The sequence below is a fragment of the Macaca nemestrina genome, chromosome 7 (assembly GCF_043159975.1).
Source record: "Macaca nemestrina isolate mMacNem1 chromosome 7, mMacNem.hap1, whole genome shotgun sequence".
Classification (NCBI taxonomy): domain Eukaryota; kingdom Metazoa; phylum Chordata; class Mammalia; order Primates; family Cercopithecidae; genus Macaca; species Macaca nemestrina.
Window position 1 is genome coordinate 175,856,871 of NC_092131.1, and position 15,562 is coordinate 175,872,432.

General features: G+C 40.4%; 1 pseudogene; it reads right to left on the reverse strand.

Annotated features, from left to right (window-relative positions):
* Positions 1 to 1,600: 1,600 nt before the first annotated feature.
* On the reverse strand, positions 1,601 to 13,166 carry LOC105499097 (ribonuclease H2 subunit B pseudogene; annotated as a pseudogene).
* Between the last annotated feature and the right edge of the window lie 2,396 nt (positions 13,167 to 15,562).

A 15,562-nucleotide genomic window follows, 5' to 3' on the forward strand; every position in this document is an offset into this window, starting at 1 on the left:
TGCCGATGTTTAGATGGTATAGGAGGAGCAAAGACCCTGGAAACTGGGGAGGAAACACCTTAGACCATGGGTGTTGGTGACAGTTAACACTCTCTTCGTTCCCTAGATCCAGCAACAATGGCTAAGTCAAACAGTGGCTGCAGCTGACAATCTGACCTGCTACCGGGTTTGTACCCTGTCCGTGAGCCATGAAGACAATAAGCTCATGTGAACACAGCTTCTTGTCCTGATCCTGCTGTGCCTGGTGCTATCAGCCTCAGCTCTCACGTGCACAGACCCACAGGCCATCCACGTGCATGTGCTTCTCCACATATCCAAGAAGCCTTGGGATGTGCCAGGAGCGGTGACTGAGGCTGCAACAACTCAGTGACATGGCCCATGCAACTTTACCAAATCACTGTGAAACAATTAATCCCAAACTGGAGGGACCTGTGTCTCTTTGGCTTCTATGTTTGAAGGTGGGCCATGGACTATTGCTCCATCAGAAATGCAGGTGCTTTGTGGCCCATCTATGGCCCCTCTAGTTATTGACAATGACACCAAAGATCAGAAAGTAAATCTAAATACCCTTGAGTGGGTTGTCACGGATAGTAGTGTGACCTTAGACTACATCTTGGCTATCTGAAAAACACTGTATCTCCAGGACTTACTTAAAATTGACTAAATCTTGGACTGTTGGGAGGAAGGTATAATCGAGGTTGACTTGACACCTTTTGACCATACCCTTAATTAACTACTGTGTGAAACTAATCGAAGGACTTCAGTGCCAACATCTTCTGGACAACTGAATCAGAATTTCTGGTAGTATGACATACTCATGTAAAAGTTAGGAGTTAGGGAGAAAATATTCTGGGAAGAGGGGTGAACTGTCTTAAACAGTTATAGGTGTCTCTCTTCCCCATGTCACTCTGGAGACATAAGGCATAAATCCTCAGGGAGAAATTTATATTTCATGCATAGGGGTGACTTTAAGAACCAAGAAATAAAAGTGACATACAGTTGGGAGCACAGCCTATATGAGAATCATTGTCAAATCATATCACATAGGTTCCCTTCCTATTTAAACCACTGGACCTAACCTTACATCTGAACTGTAGATGCAAACGTTGCCATCTTTTTTTTTTTTTGAGATGGAGTCTCACTCTGTCGCCCAGGTTGGAGTGCAGTGGCGCGATCTCGGCTCACTGCAAGCTCCGCCTCCTAGTTCATGCCATTCTCCTGCCTCAGCCTCCCAAGTAGCACTACAGGTGCCCGCCACTGCGCCCGGCTAATTTTTTGTATTTTTAGTAGAGATGGGGTTTCACCATGCTAGCCAGGATGGTCTCGACCTCCTGACCTCGTGATCCGCCCACCTCGGCCTCCCAGAGTGCTGGGATTACAGGAATGAGCCACCGCGCCCGACCATTGCCATCTTTTAAAGTTTTGCATTTGGAGAGCAATGGAGCCTTTTGAAGTTGACTCTGATAGATACATGAGGTTTATATTGATATACAGAATCACGCTACTGAGCCAACCTAGCTGGAGATGAAAAAAAAAAAAAAGATCTTCAATCTAGCCTTTGAACCCATTGCTGGAAAGTGACAGGAAGAGGAAGTAGAGGAATAAGGTGGGATGGGGGACAAGGATCTGAGGAGAAGGGAGATCTGGTTAAGTGTGGATGTTTGTGTCCCCAAACTTCATGTTGAAATCTGATTCTCAACGTTAGAGGTGGGACTGAAGGAGAGGTGTTTGGGTCATGGGGATGGATCCTTCATGAATGGCTTGGTGCCCTCCTCACAGTAATGAGTGAATTCTTACTCTATTTGTTCCTGTGACAACTGGGTTTTACAAAGAGCCTGGTACCACCCCCTCGCTCTTGTCTCCTCCCTGACCATGTGATTTCTGCACACATTAGCTCCTTTTTGCCTTTCATGACAAGGGGAAGCAGCCTGAGGCCATCACCAGATGCACATGCTGTTGCCTTGCTTCTTCACAGCCTGAAGAACTGTGAGCCAAATAAACCTCTTTTCTTTATAAATTACACAGGCTCAGGTATTCCTTTAGAGTAATACCAATGGACTAAGATATCTAAGAAGGGAGTCAGGACTGTAGTCTGGAGGTGAAGGCTGCAAGAAATCTGTAGGTTTGGGAACCTTGTCTAACTTTTATAAGTTTATTTTGTCATTTTATTTTCCTCTCTTTGATTCACTTTAAAGATTAGCACTGCATAGTTTAAATTAAATAAAAATATGCTTATTTTTAGAAGAGAAGAAAAGCAGGAATGGGAAGATCGTATCCACTTTGGCTTCAGTCTTTGAAGAAGGGACCATCCTCAGGAATGGAGTGGGAGGTGGCAGGTGCAGAGAAGAGAAAAGCAAGTTAAACTTGGCCCTGCAGTGAGAAAGAAAGTGTGATTGGGGACTGATTTGGCCAGAGAAGTATCACTGAAGATTTTGCTGGAAAGCTGGTGTTTTTCAGCATACACTAGAGGAGCAGGTACCTCTGTGTGTATAAATGCTAGTGAATTCCCACAAGGTCAACCAGTGAAAGCTTGCGAGGTTCCCTTCCAGATATCTACAAAGAAGTCATTTGTTCTCCTCCCTGAAAGGCAGGTCTTTCCTAAGTCCCTTAGGGATCTTCTCAGCTTTAATACAAGCATTAATTTATCTCACTTAGGTAATTGGACTTGTGGCTGGTCCCTGAGCTACCAATTAGCTGGATTATACGGTTAGAAAACAACAGGGCCATTAAGGTTATAGCCTCATAATTTACCAGACACATCTCATATTTTAATTGGAATTTACTGTATTTATTGTTTCATGAATGCTGTTGGTAAGGTCCAGACCACACATGAAGCCCTGCAATATCTGTTGTTGCAACTATGCATTCTGCAAATCATGTTTAGCTCATGGCACTTAACAAAAGTTAATGTAAAAACAGAATTAATTTGGTCTAACATGGAGCTGTAACCTCCAGTGTATTTGAAGAATTAAATGTGCATCCACTCTTAGTTGCTAATATTGAATGAAGACAGTGAAGAAAAGGTAAATCTATTGAGAAAATCCATAGTGTTACTAGAGGGAAAACTAGTTTATTGTACAGAAATAAATAGCATGATTTATTTCTCCTAAGTATTGTTTATATTATGTTCTTTAATTTCATCTGAGCTTTTTAAATATTAATCATAAAAATGTTAACAAATGTTAAGTAAATTTTAGAGGTTCTCTTAGAATGAGTTTTTAACATTTTGTTGAAAAGGAAGTCTATAATAAATGTGTGAAGCTATTTTTAGGGATGTCTTTGGAGCTGAGTAAGATCTTAACTCACAGAATAATTTTTAAGTGGAAACTTGGCCTGGACATGGGAAGGATGTGAGTCCATTGAGTTAGATCTGTGTAGGACACCCTAGAAGGTCAGTCACAGGCTGGAGTCTCAGCCTTTAATGCAACAGGAATCCAGTCTAAGAGGTTTGGTGATTTAATGAATATTTCTGATACTTTGGATCATAATTAATTTTACTGATTTCTCTAAATCTCATGCTATCTTCCAACAGATTATTTAACCAGGTCCAGAAACCCACCCTCCCTCCCTCCCTCCCTTCCTCCCTTCCTTCCTTCCTTCCTCCCTCCCTCCCTTCCCTTCCTTTCCTTCCTTCTCTTTTCTTTCCTTTTCTCTCCTTCCTTCTTTCCCTCCTTCCTTCCCTCCCTCCTTCTTTCCTTCCCTCCCTTCCTTCTTACCTCCCCCTCTCCCTCCCTCCCTCCTTTCTTTTCTTTCATCTGCACTCCATGATTGTCTAGCACAGACCTTTGAACTGAGGAAAGGTTTCTGAGTTAATTAATATTAATGCATTCACCAGAATGTCCTTGTAACAGTGGGTTGCCTTCTCTGGATCTACACTTGATCTTAGCCAAAAGGCCAAGCAGCAAAGCACTGGATCTATTTTTCTATGTGATAAATGGTTTTCAAAAGTTTCTTGTGACTATAATCCTGAAATAGGAATCAGAAAATCTGAGTTCAAGTGCTGAGTGTGTCATTCACCTGCCATCTGCTCTTGGTCCAGTTACTTCAGCTCCAAATCCCAGTTTCTTCTTCTCTGAAATGAAGCCCACAGTATCCTGGTTCCTCTTGTTAGGTTCCTGTGTTAGAATTAAGTGAACTGTACTATCCAGAAGTGCCTGCAAGATGCTTGGGATGTAGTTTAAATGTCATAGACACTTGTTCAAAGTATCCACTGATTTCAGCAGCAACATTCTGTACATCACTTCCACTTAGCAACTTGAACTCAGAGAGAAATATAGTTTTAGATTATTATCTCTCTTCTCTGCAAGAATCACAAGACATATCAAAGTAGTGATTCACTTGCTTTTAGATGAAGACACAGAAACACATTTTCTCATTTGGAAGATTGACTAGAGAAAGACAATTTCATTTCTCTTTCCCTTTTTCAGATTCATTTATCTTTCAAATTGTTACAAATTTCTACTTGTTCATGATTGCTCCTGTGAAGCACGTGGGAGCAATGTGGATCCTTGCAAAATTCCATACCTCAGCTTCTAGTGGTTCTTTGCATTTCTACAGTGCGGTGCTTTCAATGAAGTCTTAGTATGCTCCTGCTCCAATGTTCTCACAGCAGTGTTATGAGGGAGGAGGGGTTGTATAATTTCTCTTTTTGGAATGAAGAAATTAAAGTACAGGGAGTCTAAAGGATTTTCCAAAATTTATCTGATAAACCATGAACAGAGAAATAATAATCCATATCTCCTGATTTTCCCGTGAACTTGCCACTAAATAAAAAAGGGAAAAATAATTTGAACATTAGTCATCTCATACCACCATTCAAATGTTTAAAATTAGGTGGCCTTTTCAAATAACTGGACCTTGTTTTTCACATACAAATATGTGAATGTGCATAAACACGAATATATACATAGTGTATGTTTAAGTCTGTATCAATACGACCTACAAAATATTAAAATATTTATTCATTATTTAAATTGCCATCTTTAAAAATAGCAAAGCTCAGGCAAGAACAGGGTTAAATGGATTACTGAGCTGAGGCAGTATGCACTGGAAAAGAAATTGCATTTAACGCTCCCTTTACCTTTTATAGGTGGTACATAATGCACTTACCCTCTCTGAAAGCTGGTTTCATCATTTGCAAAATTATGGATAATAATGCTGAAAGGGCTAAAGGAGGGATGTGGAATGTGCCTAACAACATTAGAGTATATAATAGATGCTGAATCACATGTTAGTCTTCTTCCCTTTTTTAATTTAATTTTATTTTATTTTGAGACAGGTTCTCACTGTCACCCAAGCTGGAGTGCGGTGATGAGATCATAGCTCACTGCAGCCTCTAACTTCTGGGTTCAAATGAGCCTCCTGCCACAAACTCTCAAGTTCCTAGGACTACAGGTGCATGCCACCATACCCAGCTAATTGTTTTATTTTTACTTTCTGTAGAGACAAGGTTTCTCTTTGCTGCCCATACTGGTCTTGAACTCCTGGTCTCAAGCAATTCTCCTGCCTCGGCATCCCAAAGTGCTGGGATTACAGGCGTGAGCCACTGTGTCCAGCTCAGTTTTAACTTTTTAAATGGTGAAATGAGGAACACTTACAATAAAGTGTGAAAACTTAAATGAGTAATCCCATAAATCATCACAACACAATGCACAAAAGTTAGGAAACAGGATGTTGGTGGCACACCAAAATCCTCACCTGTGCCCTGTGATGGTGTTAGTCCTTCACGTCTCCCCGAAGGTGACTTCTATCTGAATTCTAACAGTAGACTTAAGTTTTTCCTGCTTTTGAACTTTTTATAAAAAGGGAATTAGACAGTCTGTATTGTTTTGTGTCTTGCTTTTTTCAATCAGTAATATTATGCTTGTGATATCCATCCACATGTATGCCACTACATTTCATTCATTTTCATGCTGTATAATGCATATGGTTTGGGGCTATCATGAAAATGCTGCTATAAATGTTTCTGTAGCCTCGACTTCCTGCACACAGGTACATTCCTCTTGGGCATGCGGACTAGCATCGCTGAGTCCAATTGGTCCTACATACTTCCAACCAAAGCAGTTAACAAATAAAACTTTTTCAAAGTGATTGTACAGGATGCACTCTCAGCAGTAGTGCATGAACATTCAGTTGTTGCATCTCCTAAGACTTGCGGCTGTCAGTCTCATAAACTTCAGCCACTCCAGTGGGCTTGTGGTTGTGTAACAAGGTGGCTTTCATTAGCATTTCCTGAAGAACTGAAAGTGAGCTCCCTTTAACATATTTATCAACCCTTATTATGGACTGAATGCTTGTGTTCCCCAGCATTTCATAAATTGAAGCCCTAAACCCCAGTGTGATAGTATTTGGATGTGGGGATCTTTGTGAGGTGATCAGGGCTAGTTGAAGTCATGAGAGTAGGGCCCCATGATGGGATTAGTGTCCTTATAAGAAGAGGAAGAATCACTAGCTCTCCCTCTCTCTCTGCTATGTGAGGACACAGCAAGAAGGTGGCTGTCTACAAGTCACAAAGAGAGCCCTCACCAGACATTGAGTCAACTGGCTTACTGATCTTGGACTTCCCAACCTCCAGAACTGTTAGAGAAAAACGTCTCTCATTTAAGCCACCCAGGCTGTGGTATTTTGTTATAGAAGTCTGATCTGACTACAAAACTGAGATCTCCTCTTGCCAGGAGTCTATTCAAATTTTTTGCTAATTTTTCTGTTGTGTGTGCTTTTTCTTTTTAATGATTCATAGGGGTTCTTCATACATAATAGAAAAAAGCTCTTTTTTATTTATACACCTTACAAACACATTCTCCCTTTCTTTGACTTGCCTTTTAACATTCTTAGTGGTATTTTTTGTTGAACTGAACTTCGTATTAACACAGTCTAACTATTTGATGTTTTCCTTATGGCTAGTACTTTTTCTATTCTAAAAAGACATTTAGTACCCCCATGTCATAAAGATATTATCTATAGAATCTTCTAGAAGCATTACTGTTTTGATTTTAGGTCTACAGTCACCCTAGGATTGATTTCTGTCAATAGTATGTTAGGGTTTATTAATTTGCTGGGGCTGCCATAACAAAATACCACAGATGGTGTGCCTTAAAGAACAGAAATAATTCTGAGAGGCTGGGAGTCCAAGACCAAGGTGACAGTAGGGTTGTTTCTCCTGCAGCTCTCTTTTGGAATTGTAGACAGTTGCCCACTCCTTATGTCTTCCCATGGTCAACCCTCCATGTGTGTCTGTGTCCTAACCTCTGCTACTCATGAGGACAGCAGTTACACCGGATTAGGGCCCATCTTAATGACCTCATTTTAGTTACCTTTTTAAAGACTCTATTTCCAAATACAGTTACATTCTGAAGTACTGGGAGTCAGCACTTCAACATATGAATTTTGAAAGGGGACATGACTCAGCCCATAGCTTACAGTCAATTTTTTTTTATATGGATATTCAATTGACCTAGTACATTTATTGAAAATAATGTTTCTCCTCTATGATTTTGGGACCAAATTAACCAGAAATTAAGTATTCATATGCATGTGAATCTGTTTCTACACTTCCTCTGCTGTTAGTCTCTTTAATTCTTATGCCAACAATACAAATTAGTAAATATGTAGGATAAGCAAGTGAAAAGATCTAACCTACATGAGGACAATTGTTAATACTAGTGTATCACATTCAGAAATTTTGCTAAATGAGTACACTATAGTTGCTCTTGCAACAGAGGGGAGAATGGGCAACTCTGTGAGATGATAGATATGTTAATTTGTTCCACTATAGTAACCATTTTACTATATATATATATTTTATAATATCATGTTGTATACCTTCAACGTACACAATACAAATTTTAAAAAATACTGTTTTAATTACTGTAGTTTAATTATAAGTCTTGATATTCATGGAGCAAAACCTTTTGACTTATCCTTCTTCTTTAAGAGTGTCTTGGATAATCTTGGTGCTCCCCATGTCTATGTAAATTTTTTTCAAGTCCCCTTCTCCCACAAAAAATCCTTATTAGCATTGGACTGGGAAGGAATTGATAATTAACTTCATAGATCAATATATTTTTACAATATTGAGTCTTCCAATCCACTAACTTGGCAGCTTCCCTTTAGGTCTTTTCTAATTTATTTTAATAATATTTCATAGTTTCAGTGTAGCAATCTTGCACATCCTTTATTAAATATGTTTTTAACTTTTAGAATCCTTTGTTATTGTAAACTGTGTCAAACTGCAAAATTTTACTTTATGTATTTTATTGTATGTTGGTGACATACCGAATTTCAGTTGATTTTTAAATTGATCTTATGTTAGCAAAGTTGCTGAACTCACTTATTGATTCAATAATTTATCTGTAAATTTGTTTACATTTTCTACAAATATAATTATAATTACATCATCTTCAAATAAGATGACTGTTTTCATCTCTTCTTTTTTAACCCTTCTAATTTTTATTTCCATCTTTTTTCTTTTGAGACAGGGTCTTGCTCTGTTGCCCAGGCTGGAGTGCAGTGGTGCAATCTTGGCTCACTGCAACCTTGACCTTCAGGGCCCAAGCCATCCTCTCACCTCAGCCTCCCAAGTAGCTGGGATTACAGGCACACACCACCACACCTGGCTAGTTTTCATGTTTTTTGTAGAGATGGGGTTTAGCCATGTTGCCCAGGTTGGTCTTGAACTCCTGGGCTCAAGCGATCCACCTGCCTCGGCCTCCCAAAGTGTTGGGATTACAGGTATGAGATATCGTGCCTGGCCTATTTGTATTCCTCGACTTAATGAATTGGTTAAACCTTCAATATGCTGTTGAATAGCAGTGGCAAGGGCAGGCATATTTTATCGCATTCCCAATCTCAAATGGAATGAAACTGAGCAATGTTCCTCATCAGATTAAGAAAGTTCTATTACACTCCCGGTGGAGTAACAGATTTTATAACGATGGGTATTAGATTTCATTATACTTTTTCTTCATCTATTAAAATAACCCTATAAATTTTCTTTCATTCTGTTAATATGGTAAATTAAAATGATTGATTTTTATTCAACCTCTTGCTTTAAACCACTCTTGCACTCTTAGAATAAATAAACTTGTTTGTGTGGAATTATTCTTTTACTATAGTTTCAGATTATATCTAATATTATTTTGTTTATATTTTTTCCAGCTAAGTCCATGCCAGATTTGGACCTGTAATTTTCCTTTCTACAATTTCTTTTTTTTTTTTTTTTTCTTGTCAGTTCTTGGAACGAAAGTTATGCTGGTTTACATAAAAACAGGTTGTGGGATATTTAATGTTTTTTTTTTCCTAGTCCATGAAATAATTAAGCAAGATTGGTGGTTTTTATTCCTTAAATGTGTGACAGAATTAACTGGTAAAACCAGCTGGGCCTGGAGTTTTCTTTGTGAGAAGGTTTATAATTACAGTTTCAATTTCTCTAATAATTATAGGATTCCACATTTTCTATTATTAGTTGTATTTTTCTATTGTTTGTCCATTTAATCTAAATTGTCAAATATATTAGCATTAGTATTATTATAATTTCCTCCTGTGATATTTGCAGTATCCTTGTGATGCCCTCATTTTTAAATTTTTTTAAAATTTTTATTTATTTATTTTTTCTTTTTTGAGACGGAATCTAGCTCTGTCGCCAGGCTGGAGTGCAATGGTGCAATCTCCGCTCACTGCAACCTCCACCTCCCGATGCCCTCATTTTAAAATCATAATGACCTTTGTGATGATCTTTTAAAAATCCCTCCTGCTAGGTTTTTCTTGATAAGTCTCACATTAAATTTTATTAAATTTTTAAAGTTTTTCCAAGAATTAAACTTTAGATTGTTTAATCCTTTCTATCATACACTTGTTTTCTAATTTATCTATTTCTGCATTTGTTCTATTATTTTCTTGTTTCTTCTTTTGGGGAGGAGGCAGATTACTAAATTTGCTATTCCTTTTATGTTTCTTGTGATAGCCTCATTTATTTTCTATCTTTTTTTATTCTGTAAATTTTCCTCTATGCTTTGGTATATATTTTATCCTTAAAATTCATTTCAAATTGTTTTCTAGATTCTGCTGGGATGTCTTCTTTGACCCATATATTTATTTAGAGGAATAATTATTTCCATATATCAATTTTCAAGTTACCTATGTCATTGACTTTTTTCTTTTTAGTTTAAACACCTTCCTGATATGTAATTGATTTTTAGTCCAACTGCATTGTGGTCAGAAAACTTATTTTGCATGATTTCACTTTTATGAAATTAGTAGAGCTCTGTGTTCTGGTACAGTGGACAGTTTTGTTAAATATTCTGTGCGTGCTTGGAACGAATGTACTCTGTAGCTATTGACTACAGTGTTCCATGTATGTCAATTAAATCATATTTACTAATACAGGCTAAGTATCTCTTATCTGAAACACCTGGGACCATAAGTGTTTCAGACATCAGATTCTGGAACATTTGCATATACATAATGAGATATCTTGAGCATGAGACCCAAGTCTAAACATGAAATTCATCAATGTGTTGTACACAGCTTATACACATAGCCTGCGTTTTTGACTCCACCACGTGAGGTCAGATGTGGAATTTTCTACTTGGTGGCTTCAATGTCAGCACTCAAAAAGTTTCAGATATTGCAGCATTTTGGATTACGGATTTTTGGACTAGGAATGCTCAACTTGTATTGTTGTCCAAATCTTTTATATTCTTACTGGTTGTTTTTTTTTGGGGGGGGGTATAATTGTTTTATCAGTCATAGAGTGGCAGAATAAAGTCTCCCACTATTGTAGATGTGATTTTTCTTGTAATTCTGTTAAAATTTTAAAATGGTTTGAAACTGTATTATAAGGTGCCTTCATATCTAGAATTGACAGGTCTTCCTGATGAATTAGATCTTTTATTCTTATGTGATATCACTTTTTTGCATAATATTTTCCCATAAAATCTTCCTTGACAGATATTAAATTAGGTGCACTTTCTTTTGTTTCGTGTTTGCATGAAATACCTTTTTAAATCTTTTAAATTACTTTTTAAAAAGTAATTGGACCACAGATGCTTTTAACTTTCAATCTTTCTGTATTTTTCTATTTTAGATACATCTCTTGCAACTGGTGGTTGAGTTTATGTAGCCCTGCAGGTCAAGTTCAATATTTCTCCCTTGTGACAATCTTACATATATTAGAGCCTAACCTCTTATAGTACCCAGGTGTTCTCTTTTCTGGGCTAATTATTCTACATCCTCCAGCTATTTCCTTTGCCAAATGGCTTAGATGTCAAGATTTTAGACATTTTACAGAATCCAGGCAAATAAAGGAGAGAAATGGACTTGCTCCTTGCATTAAACTTACAAAAACATTCTTCACGTACTCTTAAAATCTCATTATGCTGCTTTTAATGGACACAGATACAGAGAACTCTCTCTCTTACCAGAAGAAAAGCCTCAGTATAAAGTTCATGACAGGTGTTACCAACGGCAGCCCTGGTCCCCCTGGTCGGGGCTGGGGGTGGGTCCAGCTGGGGTGCACACAATGGCTGTCTCATGGGAAAATGCAACAAGTATGAGAAAAAGCAGAATCTAGATGTGTATGTGACACAGTCTGAATTTTAAACGCCAGTTCAAATCACGCTGGAAACCCCATGTGGGTTGAATGAAGCACCAGTTCCCTGACTCTGCTCCTGAGCTCCTCAGACCTGTTTCCTTCAGCTGCTCCAGGGAAGTCCGTCTCCTCCCTGGCCGGTGCCTCCGCCCTGGGATGCTGCTGCTTTCCTGTTACTGTCGGCCAGTGTGGATTAAGCCATCACAGATAAATTAAACTGCCACCTAAAGTCTCGTAAGTTATTTGGGTGGGAAAGAGGGAACATTATCTCACTCTTGACTCATACTGTATGAGTTTCCCTACAGCTGCAACCTCTAAACCTTTTTTGGCGGTTGGGGTCTTGCTAAATCTTGTTTCCATCATTCTGTCCCAAGCACTTATGAATCTTTTGACGCATACACAAAAGGTTTTACTTACCAAACTCACCTTGTACCATGGGATGCTTCCCACTGTCAGCCCAGCTGGAGAGAAGACAACCAGCCCTTGTCCACTCTCGGTCCTGACTACCTCAGGTCACACTGTCTCTTTTTTTTTTTTTCCAAAGTTTCAAACCTTTCCCATTTTTAATTTTTTACACCAAAAAAAGGTATCAATACTTTTCATTCCACTCTTGTCAGCTTTAGCCAAAGCCTTCTGAGCTGCAGTCATTTTGCTATTTTTCTTTTCAGTCTTCAAATCCTTAGTATTAAACTTAGTGTAATCTTCTTTTGCTTCTACAGGCTCATCTGATAACCTTATTTGCTTTGATGGAGGATTTGGCAATGAGGCTGAAGGTTCTGGAAGCTTTAAGTATTTAGATAAGTCATTACTTAATTCTTTAGGGATGTAATCAGATATCAGGCCATGGGCATAAAGAATATAATCCTCTTCCTTGTCATCGGAAACTTGGTCACCAGAGAAAAATGCAGTTGACTGTACCCGGGAAATGACATTCACATTACTGGTTTTTAATGCTGCCGTAGTTTAACCTTTTCTTCCAGCCACTTTAATGTCTTCTTTTCGCTGTACTTGTAATATTTCTTGTTGTCTATTTCTTTTTCCTCTGTCACACGGTGAAGTAACTTCTCAAGCTCAGGAAGTTTCAGCAACAAGATGCAATTTGCAAACACGTTATCCACCACAACTTGATAGGGAGGGGCTGAAACTTCCCCTCCTCATCAGCCTTTATGAGGTAGTGGAGAAGCAGAACTAGAGGATCCACAGGTGTGGCAAAGTGGAGACGGCCTCTTGATTGAACTGATTGATTTATAAACCAAGAATGGTTGAAAACTTTTACTTCAAACAGCTGCTGTAGACACATAGCGAACAACTAAATGGCTCCGTCTCCTGAACACCAGTTAACCAGTTTTACAAACATTAGCCCACTTTTCACCTTCTTTGAAACACCTTCTAAATATTCGTCTGAGGCCACTTCGAGCCTACTGGATCCCTGGTTCCAACCCAGTAGGATCACAGAAGCAGGGCCAGCTGCCAGGTGGGGGGCACCAAAGGCAGAAACCCCACCGCCCACCGGGATCCGGGCGGGAAACACTTTCGGTCCCTTTGGGCGCTTCCGGGTTTGAACCCCGCGGCTTGTTATGACGTGTTATCAAAACGCGGGCCAGCTGTCCCAGAGAGAAATCCCGTCCCCTGCCGGCGGGGAGTGGGAGCGGCAGGGGTTGGGGGCGGCGCGCCGGGGTCGCGGGCCCCTCAGCCAGCGCTTGGGCCGCTCCGCCGCCAGGGTGCGCATGTTCACCTGGAACCAGGCACACCATGCTGTTTCTTTCCCAGGGAGACAAGGAGATGAGCTCAGAGCTCGGCGCCTTTCACCTGCGGCCCTCCCAGGCCCTCTGACCCTGTGACCTCCCTTCCTTCTCCCCTTTTCCAGGCTGTTCTTGGGGGAGGTGAGCCTTGGTCTCTCACATGAGACTCTTCCTAGTTCTCTGAGGAACTCAGAGCAGATGCCATGGGTGCCCCTCAGCCTGCTAGTGGCAAAGAGCCACGATCTTGACCCCAAGAGGGTTCTTGGACCTTCAAGAAAGAATTCAGGGTGAGTCCATAAAGTGACAACGAGTTTATTAAGAAAGTAAACGAATGAAAGAATGGCCACTCCACAGGCAGAGCAGTGGTATGGGCTGCTCAACTGAGTATGGAGTTGTTTCGGGATTATATGTTAAACAAGGGGTAGATTATTCATGAGTTTTTCTGGGAAAGGGGTGGGAAATTCCAGGAACCCAGGGTTCCTCCCCTTTCTAGACCACATAGGGTAACTTCTAGATGCTGCCATGGCACCTGTCAGCTGTCATGGCTTTGATGGGAGTGTCTTTTAGCATTCCAATGCATTGTAACTACTGTAATAACCAGTAAGAACTACAGGTGACTTTCATTGCCATCTTGCTTTTGCTGGGTTTTGGCCAGCTTCTTTACTGCTTTCTATTTTATCAGCAAGGTCTGTGTGACCTGTATTTTGTACTAGGCTCCCACCTCATCCCCCGACTTACATAATGCCTACCCTCCTGGGAATGCTGCCCAGCAGGCCTCAGCCTCATTTTACCCAGCCCTTACGCAGAATGGAATCTCTCTGGTTTGGGTGCCTCCGCCAAGCCTACTTAACGCCTCCCTAGGTCTGTGACAAGACACAGAAAGTAAGACAACGTTGTGTTTAAAGGCCACACGGTGGCTTGTGTTTCACTTTTCCACGGCAGAATGAGACATGAGAAAACGGACTCACGGAGAGTCAACTCCAGTCTGGCTTAAAGCTGAGTCATCCCTTTAATTAGTATGTACACAAAAAGAGCTCAAAAGACTCCAGTGGGGGGAAACTGACGAGATACGCAATTCTTTCTTCAGACGCCCATAAACTTGTGGCCCCTCTGTGCTGATACGTAACTGTGCCCACCATTGGTTCCTTCCGGCATGTTCTAGCGTCACTGGCCCCTGACTTCAAGCATGAAGCCGCGGACCCTCACAGGTCAGTGCTACGCTTTTTAAAGATGGTGTGTACCGAGTTTCTTCCTCTCATGTTCTAATGTGTCTGGAGTTTCCTCCTTGTGGCGGGTTAATGGCCTGGCAGACTTCGGCAGTGAAGCCACAGACCTCTGCAGTGAATGTTCCAACTCTTAAAGATGGCACATACAGAGTTGTTTCTTCCTCCTTCCTCCCGGTGGATTTGTGGTCTTTCTGATTTCAGGAGTGAAGCTGTAGACCTTCGCAGGGAGTATCACAGCTCATAGTGCACGCTCAATGAATGAGCAGTAAAATTTATTGCACACAGCTAAAAAAACAAACCTTCCACAGCCTACAATAGAACCTGACCAAGCTGCCTGCAGGTTCAGGTGGCCAACTTTATTCGCTTATTTGGCCCCACCCACAGCCTGCTGATTGGCCCATTTCACAGAGCCCAGATTGGTCCATTTTACAGAGAGCCGATTGGTCCATTTTACAGAGCCCAGATTGGTCCATTTTACAGAGTGCTGATTGGTCCATTTTACAGTGAGCTGATTGGTCCATTTTTACAGAGTGCTGATTGGTGTGTTTACAAACCTTTAGCTAGACACAGAGCGCTGATTGGTGTGTTTACAATGCTTTAGTTAGACAGAGAAGTTCTCCAAGTCCCCACCTGAGGCAGAAGCCCAGCCGGCTTCACTTCTCATAGTTGCAGGGTGACAGAAAAGGATGAGAATAGATGCCGTTAATAGTAAAAATACTAAGTAATAAAAAGATGACATCGCCTCTTGGGCTCAGCAGGCTGCCAAGGCCAGCATGGCTGTGTAATGAGCTTGGTAGTTATGGCATGTTTTCACTTTATTAATAATGGGCTTTTAAGTCTTTTTTCTTGCCTTTTATGTAAGTAAACATATCAGTGTTTATATACACACAAAAGATGCATTCACATGGAGACTGATGTCTGGGAGGGGAGATGGACTGTGGGCTTCTGTAAACCTGGAAGGAGCCTCTAGAGTTTGCTGTGTTTCCTCCCTGTCTTCCTGGGTAGCG